This window comes from Panicum virgatum, chromosome 6K (assembly GCF_016808335.1).
Source record: "Panicum virgatum strain AP13 chromosome 6K, P.virgatum_v5, whole genome shotgun sequence".
Taxonomy (NCBI): Eukaryota; Viridiplantae; Streptophyta; class Magnoliopsida; order Poales; family Poaceae; genus Panicum; species Panicum virgatum.
In genome coordinates, this window is record NC_053141.1 from 23091166 (window position 1) to 23104998 (window position 13833).

Here is a 13833-nt window from a genome sequence, read left to right on the forward strand (position 1 = left end):
CCCCACGATCGCCGCGCGGTTGCGGACGCCAGACGAGCGTCGCGCGGTTCTCCGTCGATCGGCAAAAACCGTCGTTCCTCCGGTTCGCTCGGCGTCGGACGTGCGCACCCCACCTCCGACCCACGTTTCGCCCTGCGCCTCCCCACCTCGGGCATTCCGACGGTTCCATCTCTCCACCCCCCCAATCCCACGCCCACACGCCCCCCCCCACAAACCATTCAACTTGCCGCGATTTTGGTTGCTTGCAGTTTGCTCTTGCTCATGTTCTCCATGAATGCTCGTTAGATCTCAGTTTGCTTGAAGAATTTTCGAGCAGCTTTGGGGATCGAATTATTGATCTGTAGAGGGGGAAAATCATTCGTTTTCCTGCTGTCTGCGGAGCTACTACTTCATCTATATGGAAATGGTAGCATAGTGTGATTGAACTGATGTGTTGCTTAATTGGTTCGCAGGAATGGGTTCCAGAAGCTGGACAAGATCAAGGATGCCAACCGCCGCACTACATAGCTTGAAGAGCTTACTGATAAGATGCGAGATTGCAAAAGGTCACTCAGTCTCTTTCAATCCCCTTTCTGTAGTACGTAGCTTTTAGCAACATCCCCTAAATAGAATATGGCAAATGGAGAGGTTAAATACAAATACCTCTCTTGGCATGAGTAGAGAAGTGGCAGTGGGGCACTACTTAGCCCACACCAACATCAATTTGTTTTTTTTTCTCTTTAGCAATCATTAATGTATTTCTTAACCAATATACTGCACTGTGTCTATCTGGTTCCAATATTTCTACTGCTGATGACTCTCTGCAATTTCCGTATTTTGAATATGCGGGCCAAACATAGTTTGTAGGAAAACAGATATCTGATTTCATAATTCTGATGTTGTAGAGTAGCTCCATAAAAGCTGCAGATTGCTCTTTTTATGTGGTTCTAGACTTATCAAAGACTTCTAGCGAGTTAGCAAATATGAGGCAGGGTGTATGGATCCAGAGACTGCAAAGATGCTGCATGACTTAAAGCAGTCAATGATATTTACTGTAAATTGTTCCAATCTATGTGAATTTATACACCTCGGTATGATTCTCTAACTTTCACTAAAACAGAGTTTGTTTTCTTTTGTAGATCAAAGAATTAAACTCATAAGAAACAGTGAGTTTTGACCTATCCCACTGCATCATAATTATCTTTCTAATAAACAGTAAGCGGCAATAAGAAGAAGAACGACGAGAACTCAGCGCTCAGGGCCATGTCAAAAATGGCACAAAGAGTGACCATGTACATGAATCCCTTCAAGACCATGATCTTTTTAGGTCATTAATCACTTACTGATTTGGGTAATTGGTTCTTTAATTTTGGTCTTCTCATGTGCAACACTATTATGGTAAGTGCAGGAAACACCTTGCTATTGACATGTTTGAAACGGTTTGTTCTATAACTAGCTTGGAGTCAATCAACAAGGCTCCAATTCTTAGTTATTTGGACTCATTAATCCTTCAGTTGCTATATTTCCTTATTTTGATAACTATTAGCACAACAATCTCAAAATAATCCTTCTATAATTGCCTGTGTGTTTGGAGCACTTATGTTTTCTGTTTTCTGGTGACTTTACAGCTAAAGATTTTGGTGTGTATTTTTTTATTACGCACAAAATTCATTATGGTTGTTATTTGTTAGCCATTTGAAAATCCAAAATCAAACATTGAATAAATCTTGACAGTGTATGGTTAGGTGCATGTGTTTCGAATGTGTTCCAGCTAATGGAACAGTGGTGTGTCAAATACATAGTTAAGGATGCAGTACATGACCTTGATTTAAAAAAGAACTAGATCTTAAGATGCTGGATGTTCTGAATAGATCTCATATTTGATATTTATACTAAGAAATAGTTCAGAAAAGAGATGGCCATATTGCTTTAACTTACTATTATTATAGATTGCATCAAATCAAAAATAAGGGGCAGTGGTATGTGTATTTGCCTCGCTAAATAAGTAGTAGCTATTGTTTTAACCTTCTTCAGCCGTATGGTTTTTTTTCTCTCTCTTGCTATACTACGTTGCATATTATGTGGATATGTAATTTACCCTTTCATATTCAACCAGCAGGTTTTTTGAATATATGGGATTGTTGGTCTATCAGTGGAAGCCGTTGTCTTGCCTTGTTCCAGTTTCGAGTTCGGGGCTGCCATTAGATGCTGAGGCTCCCAAGACAAATTGAACAGGGTAGAGTGCAGTTCGTATTATAGGGATTATGCTGTCAACAAAATTGCTTGTTTTTAAACATGCCAAGAAATCCATATAATTTAGTTTTTCAACAATGATATAGTACATATGAGTGATGATTTGTGGTTTTGAGGCATGTTTTGAGTACTCTAGATTGTGCAGTGGTTAATGCTGCTTAATTATAAATATTTAGAAAAATGACTATTTGTGTAGCACGAATCACGATCCAGTAATAACTTGGAAGTCTCAAGCAAGGTTTTGTAGCATACTAGCATGTTGGATTTGATCGCCAAAGATCAGCCAACTGTATCTAACCCTTCATCTCTTACCTGCTTTGGCTGCTATATTGTTATCTCATCTCCCTTGAATGATTTGTTTTAGCTGAGTCCAGTGTTGTCTGGTGTCCAAGAAGAGGAAGCTGCTGCCCTTCAACCCCAGCGAGGACCCCGCGCAGCGGCTCCGCCAGATGGCCTCGCTCTCCACTGCGCTCATGGCCACCAGCGCCGTCTTCAGCAACCACCTCACCTACCAGCCCGGCATGGCGCCGCGCTCCGCCAACCGCGCCGTCCTCGAGGCCGGAGGGATGCAGGTGCCAATTCCCTTTCTTCTTTTTTCTTGTTACCGTCGACCTCAAGCACCGACCGCCATTGCCTCGTCGCTGAATCGATCTGGATCTCTCCTCCCCACCAGGTGCTGCCGAAGGAGGAGGTGGAGACGCTAGCGGATGATGGAGCGGGAGGAGTGCCCGCCCCTGCTGATGGTGTACGACCCCGTGGAGGGGTTCACGGTGGAGGCGGACCGGACCGGTTCATCTGGGACCTGACCATCATCACTGAGTACGTTGGCGATGTGGACTACCTGCAGAACCGGGAGCACGACGATGGCGACAGCATGATGGCCCTGCTCTCGGCGTCGGCACCGTTCCGCAGCCTCGTCATCTGCCCCAACCGGCGCAGCAACGTTGTGCGCTTCATCAACGGCATCATCAACCGCATGCCAGATGGGAGGAAGAAGCAGAACCTCAAGTGCGTGCGCTTCGACGTCGCCAGTGAGTGCCGGGTGCTGCTGCTGGCCACAAGGGACATCTCCAAGGGGGAGAGGCTCTACTACGACTACAACGGCTCGGAGCACGAGTACCCGACGCACCATTTCGTGTGACCAGCGATCGAGCTCTGTCCTAAGCTAAGGAACTTGACATGATAATTGTTGGGTTTGGGGGATAAGATCAGAGTAGCAGCCTCTACAAGGGCTCCATGTCAGCATCCGGGTAAAGAGAAACTAGGAGAGAGAAAAAATATGTTGCTTAACATAGCGAGAGTCGATACACAAACTTCCATGCTTTCTATAAGTGATGTGGCTGATGTTATAGAGAACATGCTCTCTATACTACTGCGGGTGCCCTAACCTGCATATTCATGTAGGTAGCAATTTGAGCCGAGAGATAGCAGTCCGATTGGTCACTGATTGCAGGTTCAAACCTACCCAGGGAAGGGGATTGTATTGTCAGTGATTCCAGTTGTAAAACATTCTGTATGGCTGTTGGGTCAACCATCAGTCCGGGAAGCAATGGCAATGGCAATGGCCAGGAAAAAGGGTATCTGTTCATCTCATACCTGACTGACTCCATCATCTTCAGTGTTCCCTACATATTGCCCAAGTAGAAAAACTGTTGGCCTGAATGTTGTTACTGTCTCACTGATAGTGTTGTTGCAAGTAAAGTCTGAACATTTTGTCAGAGTGAGCTTTGGTGCTTCAAAATCAAAAGTTCAGGCTGGGCTGCTCTTGCTGACTGGCAATCTGGCATGTGCTGGCCACGGGTAAAGGAGCTGACAGCAGGTCACCACTGGCAGCTTGCAAACCTTTAGCTTTATTAGCAGGTTTCTACACAAGATGACTGCCTTTAACCATAGCAGCTTGAAGTTAGTTTTCGTTGCTATCATGACCCAGTCAACCTAACTTCTTAACCATTTGGCCCACTTGGTAAAGGCTATTTTCCCCTAACTACATTCAGATGGCTTATCTTTCTGTGACATAAGTGCAGCTAGATCGACAACGATTTACAGCAAAATTGACTGTCAACCAAACCAGCCACTATTGCCTTGCTATGGGCAGAGAGACTTTGCTACCCCTCTACTCAGATTTACCTCTTCCTTCGTGTTTCTCCGGGACATACAGAATAAAAAATATGTGCGTGTACTATTAGAATTTTACTCCAAGTTTGGGGTTGCCATGAAAGTACAATAACCTGGGTGGAAAGAGGATGTTTTCCTATGGTGCCGTACAATTCCTGATACTGTTCCAAAGGATACAGATGGGTAATTTCCTTATTGTCACATTCTAACATCAAGTTATATTATGTAATGATTTAGTAATACGGTTGGAATTTATGATAGGTATTTATCCGGCTATCTTGTTCTTCAAAATATATCCGCGTTCGGCAATAATCAACGCGCGCCGATTTGTATGGTATGAACAATATTTTATATGTTTATGTAAGTGTATTTTTAATTATGTATGGTATTATATATATATATATATATATATATATATATATATATATATATATATATATATATATATATATATATATATATATATATATATCACACTACATCTGTGCAAAGGATGCATAGACACTATGGCATAATTTTGTGATCGATGTACTAAGCTTAGGATTGAATGTATACCAAAAGAGGCTTCATCCAAGTGTTCAACATTATCTTACTGTATAAGAGGGAGGTCTATTTGATAGAGTGCGGACTTTGAAAAGTATTTATAATTTGTGGCGTATATTTTTTTTGCTTTTGTTTGATCTTGTCTTGACGGGTTATGTAAAACTTAATGTATGTTACTCTGTCACAAAACATATTATTATTTGTGGAGTTTGATGGTTGAGGCATTATAAGATGATGTTTGATGTATCTTTTTACCTTTTAGCAGCATTATGTAATAATAAAAAATATTTTAAAAATATTTTACGCCCGTAGCAACGCACGGGCACTCCACTAGTCTATACCTATTTCTAAAGCGAGTAAGGTTTCCACCTAAATTTTTGGTTTGGTCACCTAATTTTTTGGTTTGGTCCGCCTTGTGTCATTGTCAGTGGGCCTTAGTCCATCCCTTATGCGAGTCCGACTAGCTCTTCGTTCATGAAACGATCACATGGATCCCTACAAATTAATGGGCAACTATACATATATATATGTATCCGTTATGTATACCAACATTGCCCGTAGCAACGCACGGGCATAATTGTCTAGTCTATACCTATTTCTAAAACGAGTAAGGTTTCCACCTAAATTTTTGGTTTGGTCATCTAAATTTTTGGTTCGGTCCGTCTTATGTCATTGACAGGTAGGCCTTAGTCCATCTTGTATGTAAGACGGAACAGTCCTTCATCCACGACTCGATCATGTAGATCCCTACAAATTAATGCACGTGCAACTATACATATCCGATACTTATACGAACTTTGTCCGTAGCAACGCCCGGGCATAATTGCCTAGTAGAATCTTACAAAAGCAAGCATTAATTAGAACTATCGAATTAGGTATCACAATTTCTATTCTCAGAACATTGAATACGCCCCATAAGAGATTGTTTGGATCCAGAAGCTAAACTTTAGTCCGATCACGTCAAAGAGAATTTTAATATTTGAGTAAAGTGCATCAGCGGTCCCTAAACTTGTGCGGGTGTGTCACTACAGTCCCTAAACTTGCAAAACGGTCATTTGGGTGCCTAATCACTGTTTTTGTGTCGTTTGGGTCCAATCACTCGTTGACGCGCATTGTAATCTTGCAAATCACCCCCCTAAAAACACAAGAGGTCGATTAAAAGGCCCTTGGGTCGATTTGCTCTTGGTGTTCCACTCGGCCCCTTTGCTGGCAGCTGCCCCCACCGCCGCCCCCTTCGCTTGCAGCCGCTGGCGCCACCGCCCCCCTTCTCTTGCAGCCGCCGCCACCGCCGTAGCTTCGCCTGCTCCTCAACCGTTGTAGTCTCCGCCGCCATGGCTAACTCGTCCAATCAATCGACCAACTCAGCCTCTCGAGTCCACGCACAGAAGAGGCCAGATCTTGAGCTAATCACTTGCACTAAGTGTGGTATTCACAAGAATTTGTTGTTTCAGGTCAAAAAAGATGAGCATGGGAATCAAGGCCGCATTTTTTTCAAGTGTGCAGGTCGCAATGTAAGTGATTTAGACTTGATTCTTCAGTTTCTGTAAATTTTTGATTGGTTTGGTGTGAATCTGGATCTTGATCTGCAGTGGGATGGAAGTGGTTGCAAATTTTGGATGTGGGAGGAGGAATATGAGGACCATTTGGCCGAAATTGGAAAGAAGAAAGAAGAAATCACGAAGACAAAGCAGAAAGAGGTGCAGGATGGAGATGGATAGAAACAAGATGGAGATGGACAGAAAAAGGATTGCAATGGCCATGAAAATCATGAATCCAATGTACATGACTTAGGTCAACAGATTAGGGATTTAGTTGCAGCTGTCAAGAAACTCGTAGTGTTCATAAAAATCTTGATCTTTGTTGCTATCTGTGGTATTGTGCTCAATGCATATGATGTACTGATGGGTTGAAAAGTTATGGAATGATTTATTGTGCTCAAAATGATTATAGACAACATATTGTGTTGAGAATGATTGCACTGAAAACACATGTTGATAATGTTTGCCACACAAAATAGTGATCTAGTGGTTCACATTTCCACACCAAGTGGTGTTCTGGTGGTTCACATTTCCACACAAAATATAACTGAAAGTAGTGCACTAGTTAGACCAATGGTCTGCTAGTTTCTATTTACATAGAAAGGACAAGCTCAAACATGTCACTAATTAGCCCATTTGTTGATGATTGGCTCCACCAGTGCCATCTTCTCCCTTGTCTGTACGAGAAGCAGCCAACTCTTTCTTGTTTGTTCCAGCTCTGGTTCTCTTTGTTGTAGAAGTCGATGCCTTTCTCTTCTTTGCTGCTGCTGCCTTCCCAGCCTTGGTGCAAGTTGTCAATGCAATAGGCATCTCCACAGGTTGGTTTGTCATGATGAACTCATTATCTGGTAGTCGACCAAAAGAGTTTGAGACAGCTGATGCCTGAGTATCCTGCAGCACAAATTTCATTAGATGTCTAGCAGGACTTGAGGTTCATTAGAGGTTGCATTTGTCTAGCAGCACACACATACTTGTGAAAGCATTTGACTGAGCAAGGTTGTGCTCGCCTATGTTTGAGGTCCATCTGGCATATCTTGGAAGTGCATGGTTTGGTTGATAGGATCACTAGTTTCATTTGGGTTTTCTAGTTCAACTTCTGTGGCAGCATTTGCAGCAGCATGTTATGCTGCTTGTTCAGCCTCTGCTTGGGCCTGTGCCCTGGTATTTGCAACCAAGTCTTTGGCTGCTGCTGCAGTAAACCCCATTCTTTTAAGCTTGCACCCAGCAATGTTATGATTTGCATCTGTACAATGAGAATAGTGGATTGTGACTCCATGCTTAAAAAATTTCGGCCCATTTTTGCCTTGTGTCTCATGTGGTTGCTTCTTCCTGGATTTTGGAGGCCTGCCAATTTTCTTCTCTTACAAAGGTGGCTGCACCTGTGGACCATCAACCTTTTCTCACTCACTCTTGTCTCTGCAAGGCCATATGTTGAATCCATAGGCTGTATTGAATGTGTAGATTGAGTAGCATGCTGGCAACACAGTTTCAGGCTTGATCCTCTCATGCCTCAAACAAGAAATGGCATGACCTCCATACTTGGTTTTGATGTGACACCCGTCTAGGCAAATAATGGGCCTACAACCAGCCATGAATCCCCTCTTACATGCATCTAGTAACATGTAGCATGTAGTAAATCTGTTCTAAAAAATATTCAGGAAAAAAGAAGAGCCAGGATTGCTTCTCCTCAATTCCTGTCCATAATCCCATAGCATGTTATACTGCTTCACCTTAGCACCATGGATTGCTTTCATGATGAGCCTTCTAGCTCTTGCTAATTTGCTCCTGGAAGGAGTCAGGTTGAGGTCTTTCTGCACAGTCCTGCCAAAGCTGTTGATACTCATCTTGCCATTTGCTCTAAATGAATCAATGTACTTAGTTGCAAGCCACTTGGAAGTGCATCTCTTGACCACCCACTCTTTATGGCAATTGTGACCCCCAAAGTATGTCTTCACTACAAATGATTTGACCCGGCTATCAAATGAAGCATAAATGTTCCATGGGCAGCCTTCAGCACAATGGGCCCTTAATCTCCTCTTGTCATTCCTTGGCATTTTAATTTCCACTCTATTCCTAACACTGTATTCTGTTATTGCTTGCCTCAGCTTCTCTATTGTTGGAAACACAAGTCCAACAGAAAAGGATGGATTGTTGGCATCAGCTTCTGTCCAACATTTCATCATAAGCCTATCTTCTCCCTCACCATCTGAATCAGGAAGCTCTAATTCCCCTTCTTCGGTGTCTTCTTCATCATCAACAACAGATGGCCCACTTATCTCCACCACCTTCAGCTGGCTTCCTGTTGCCTTCCTGTTCCTTTTCTTCTGGTGCACAACATTGTGCACTAAATCCTCAAATAAATCTTCATCACCTTCAAGCACCTCATTGTCACTATCTATGAAGTACTCATCTTCAGAGCTACCATCATCTTCACATTGCTGAACAACTCCTTTTTCCAAATTAGTATAAAACACTGGAAACTTCTCACCAGGTTTTGGATCCTGATAAATAGTCTTCCTTGGGCTCAAGACTTTAGGTAGCTCGGCCACTGGATTCAGCACAATGTCATCCCAAGTATTGTCTGCAACAGGTCCATCATGATCAACATACATTTGCAAAGTCTTGAACCTGTCTACCATGTTTGCCATAACAATAGTATCATTGTCACAATCTACCAGCCTTAATCCATCAGCTAATGTTTTCTGAGGCAACAACCAATAAAACTTCATGTTTGGGCTCATCTCATATCCTAACTGCTTGACAAAATTCTCAAACCATAATCTTGACCATGTATCAGTTTCAATTCCATCAGACCAGTCCACTTTCTCATCGACATAGGTTCTTAGCTCACCATGCCCAACAAAAAAATCCTCCATGGTGAATCTCAATACTAAATTCATCATTACCAGTTCCTACATTATGCACAAAATTCAACGTTTCATCAACAGAAGAACAAACCTAGAAAAATTGCCCCAAATCAAGACTACAGTACCAACTAAACAAGGCATCATATGAATCCATACACCAAGAATAGATGAATCCTACAATATACACTGCAGAATTCGGCGATCAACTTACTATACTCCGGTGCGGCCTCCCCTTTCCGCCGCAACCTAGCCAACATGGTTTACCACCTCGACGGCGGACTAGTCCACCGCCAAGGAAGGTTCGTTGGCGCAGCCTCCGCATAGTTCGTCGCTGTCGTGGTCTCTTCTTGGCCTCCGCCCGATTCAACGCCGTCAAACTCATCGCGCTCGACAAGGGGTAAAGGGAGGCGGCGGACGGAGGAAGGGGATGGGGTCGGGGAGAGTAAGGGGATGGGGATAGATTCAATCGACCCAAGGGCCTTTTAATCGACCTCTTGTGTTTTCAGGGGGGTGATTTGCAAGATTACAACGAGTGTCAGCGAGCGATTGGACTCAAACGACACAAAACTAGTGATTAGGCACCCAAATGACCGTTTTGCAAGTTTAGGGACCGCAGTGACACACTCACGCAAGTTTAGGGACCGCTGATGCACTTTACTCTTAATATTTAGAAATATTAAATAAAATCTAATTACAAAACTAATTGCAGAACTCCTGGGCTAAACTGCGAGATGAATCTAATGAGGTATATTAATCTATAAGTAGATGATGGTTACTGTAGCATCACTATAGTAAATCATGGATTAATTAGACTTATTAGATTTGTATCGCAAATTAGCACCCATCTGTCAAAAAAGTTTTATAAATATATTTTATTTATTACTCTTAAATAACAAGATTCTCTTTGATGTGACAGGGGCTAAACTTTAGCCTTTGGAAACAAACAACGTCTAAATTGTTCAAGATAGCTACTCCCTCCGTCCTAGAAGAATGCAACTCTCACCTCATGAGAAGTCAAATAATTTTAAATTTGATCAAATTTATACAAAATATCATTAATATTTATGTTACAAAATAAGTATCATTAGATTAATTATGGAATATAATCTTATATTAAATATATTTGGAGATATAAATGTTAGTGATTCTTTATATAAATTTGATTAAATTTGAAATTGTTTGACTTCTCAAGAAGCGAGGGTTGCATTCTTTTTGGGACGGAGGAAGTATTAAAATGTCCAATTCAGCCTTTATTACCATGAATTAGTAATATTTCTCTATCTACAAATAATTGTTATATTTAACTTTGACCTACAATATTGTTCTAAAAGTATTTATTATCTCCAACTATATATATTATTTCTAAAAGAGAACATTTTTCTTGGTCGGCCTTTGACTTCCCTCCATCTTGATGGGCCCATAACAGTGGTGGGTCTATGTGGATGGAAAAAGATCGAATCAAAATTAGAAACCAGACAGTATGTTAGCTAAGAGTACGAAACCATATGAGATTAGTGTTTGGTGAGTAAAACAGGTAATGACTGAAGTCCTTAACCAAGACTTACTATGTTATTACTATTTTAACTATATAATTATAAAATATAATTATAAAATACATATAATGTATAATGTACCATATTTTTATAAAATTACTGTATGCTGATTAATATATTTTTTATGGCTATACCCGTAGCAACGCATAAACATATTTGCTAGTATAAATTAATGAATAAAGAGTATAACTATATATTTGGCAATAATATTCTAAGCATGCCTTATATTTCGTACTATTCATAAAAAAACTGTAGTTGCAGAACATATACTATTTCGCTAGTGCGGACACACATGGTTCCTCCATAAGCGGCGAGCAGCGCGTTGGGGCCAATTGAGAAGGCGCAATGGAGGAGGTGGTTATGTGGGGGTGGCAAGAGGATTGGAACAATCCTTGACTCTTGTTATAGTCATGGGTGAATCCGGTCCCTACACTCCGCTTCACCGCGCCCATGGACAATCCACATTGAACACGACGGATGCCTTTACAATAACCACACCAAGGTGCTGTGGCCATTTCGCAGTTGCGCCGCGCGCCCCCAAACCTCTCATGAATCTGGGAGCGTGAATCAGCAACTTCTCCATTAAGTGATAAGGCAGGGAGAAGAGGAGCAGCAAGAGAAAAGCACTCGCACTGATGATTAGGAATGATCAAAATTTTGCTCGAGAGGGACAGTGAGGAATAAAGAGTTCACACTGCCAGATGCCTGTGACGTGAGAAGTCACGATAAAAGAATATGAAGGGTCGAGAGACTTGGATCTTGATGACCGCGCCTGCGCTCTGGTATTGACCATAGATATGGATGATCTAACAGCTGAAGATTTCAGACCACGTGATCTAATACCTACCAAACGCTCGATTTGTCATGTAGAGATTTGTGGAGTAGATTAGACACGTTTATGTAATCATTTGTAAGAAATTTTATTTGTTTTTCAAGCTGTTAAGGGAGAACAAAAAGTGCTGTGCACGAGCTTGCACAACTAGCGAAACACGCTACACACACAATCTTGGAACTATTGGTCGTTTCCATTATCGTTCACACCATAAACTGCTGCAGCACATGTTTTTTGTTCATAGAGGCATGGTATTCCTTATGAGACCCAGATGCAGCGTGCAACCTTTTTCACACCAGAAACTTCGTGCGGCAGCACATGCTTTTTCGCTGCATGCATGGAGCTAGTTAGCAACCACCGTGCTGTCTGTAGTGATCATTTGCTTTTTGTTGCAAAAAATGATAGTACATATGGAAGCAAAACTAATCTAAACTTCAAGGACTAGACTACATGAAAAAATAGATAAAATGAGAAAAGATACGGTTAAATTGCTTATAGTGGAAGCTACCTATCCGAGTTTAAGTCATAGTCGGTTTTCACATTTTTCTATATTTATTATAGGAATTAACACCATTGTTCATTCGATGATCGTGCGATGTACCCATTAACAATAGGAAGCCTGTAGTGATTTTTCAAATCTTGATATCCAATAGCTAAACTCCTAGATATGTTTATGAGATTGGAGATCGCCTATATGCTGCGTATATGCATAAGTATCTACATGTTGCGTTTTGTGAACGGACCGAATTAAGCCGTGACCTGTCGCTTGTTAGGCGATTGCGCGATCCACTAAGCCTTCTCTCATCTTTTCTTCTAATCACAAAAGGACAACAACCGAGTCACTTTCAAAAGTTAGGGGGCCACTATCCTCTCATATTCTGTCTCTCGCTCCCTCCCCATCTTTGCATGTAGTCTGGTGTCTATCTCTCCCCTATGTTACTATTTTTTAGTATTAAGCTTGTTTATAAAAAAACATTTTATCACCTTCATATTAACTCTGTTTCACAAACCGATTACACCATTGGGTTCTAGTTATACGCAACGATACGAACAAAACTAGACTCTACATACATATGTTTTGATGATGTTTTGTATTAGTAGCAATTTATGTGACGATTTGCTCTTTTCTATAGCAACTTATGTGTGTCAGACACAGGGCAGCGGGACTGCTCACAGACATAAAATATTCTAGAGTAAGAGATAGCGTATGGAATGTACCTTACCTCTCTTATAACTACTCATACAGAACTAGGACTAGTTGATGTACAAGGAAACTGATGAGGATTAGGCCCGATCTTCCGAGAGGTAGGGGTAAATTCGATTGGTGCAGACTCGACGTTGGCGATCCGACTTCTAATCAGACACAATTCGAAGTTCTACAACCGTTACACCACTGTTCTGTTGGTTATCAACCAAGCACAACTTGATTGACCTCGCCAAAAAGGCTTTTCCTGCAAGCGAATCGAAAAACACAAGCAAGAAGATGTAAACACGCAATCTGATTATTGCAAATATGAATGAAGCGAATCAAAAGAGGGGTTCAAGCACTCAATTTAAAACGACTAATCGACACAGTCGTGGAGAGCAAGAACAGGGGCCCTGGATCAATGTATAAGGACTTGTCGCCACAGATATAACGATGCAATCTCTGTTTCTCGAAGGAAAACACAAGAACTAAATAAAATCCAAGTCTAAAGAGTGGTGGCTACTGAGTTTATGAGCTAGGGGCAACCTAGGGTTGGGGGCGACACGATACAAAGCCTGAAAAGGCCCAAAACAGGTGACGCAGCACCTTTCCGTGGTCACATAGAATGATCCACGAGGCTTCTGGAGCTAGGACCAGAACCAAAAGAAACATCTCATCGTCACAATTCCAACGCATCCAAGATCACCTCATTTCGACTCCGTATGAGGGAGATATCACCGAAACCGTGCAGGGGTATTGGCTGAATTCGAGACGAACGCGATGACCGAGTTGGTGACGACTTGTAACTTGGAGAAGACTATGGCATGAGCGTGTCCAGCATGGCGATGTCCTCATCATCCTCCCCTTCTTGAATTGGAGTCATCATCGACTCCATCCCAGCATCATCAAACTTCTACAAAAGGTTAGTGACAACAATAGTATGCAATATACGAGAGATAAGATCATT

At 41.8% G+C, this 13833-nt stretch overlaps 1 long non-coding RNA gene and 1 pseudogene across 1 annotated transcript; both read left to right on the forward strand.

Moving 5' to 3' along the window:
* The first annotated feature begins 257 nt into the window (after positions 1-257).
* LOC120712056 lies at positions 258-1895 on the forward strand. Its single transcript, XR_005690644.1, has 2 exons — positions 258-545; positions 1119-1895. It is a non-coding gene; the product is annotated as an uncharacterized LOC120712056 (long non-coding RNA).
* Positions 1896-2488: 593 nt separating this feature from the next.
* Positions 2489-3554, forward strand: LOC120713339 (annotated as a pseudogene).
* The last annotated feature ends 10279 nt before the right edge of the window (positions 3555-13833 follow it).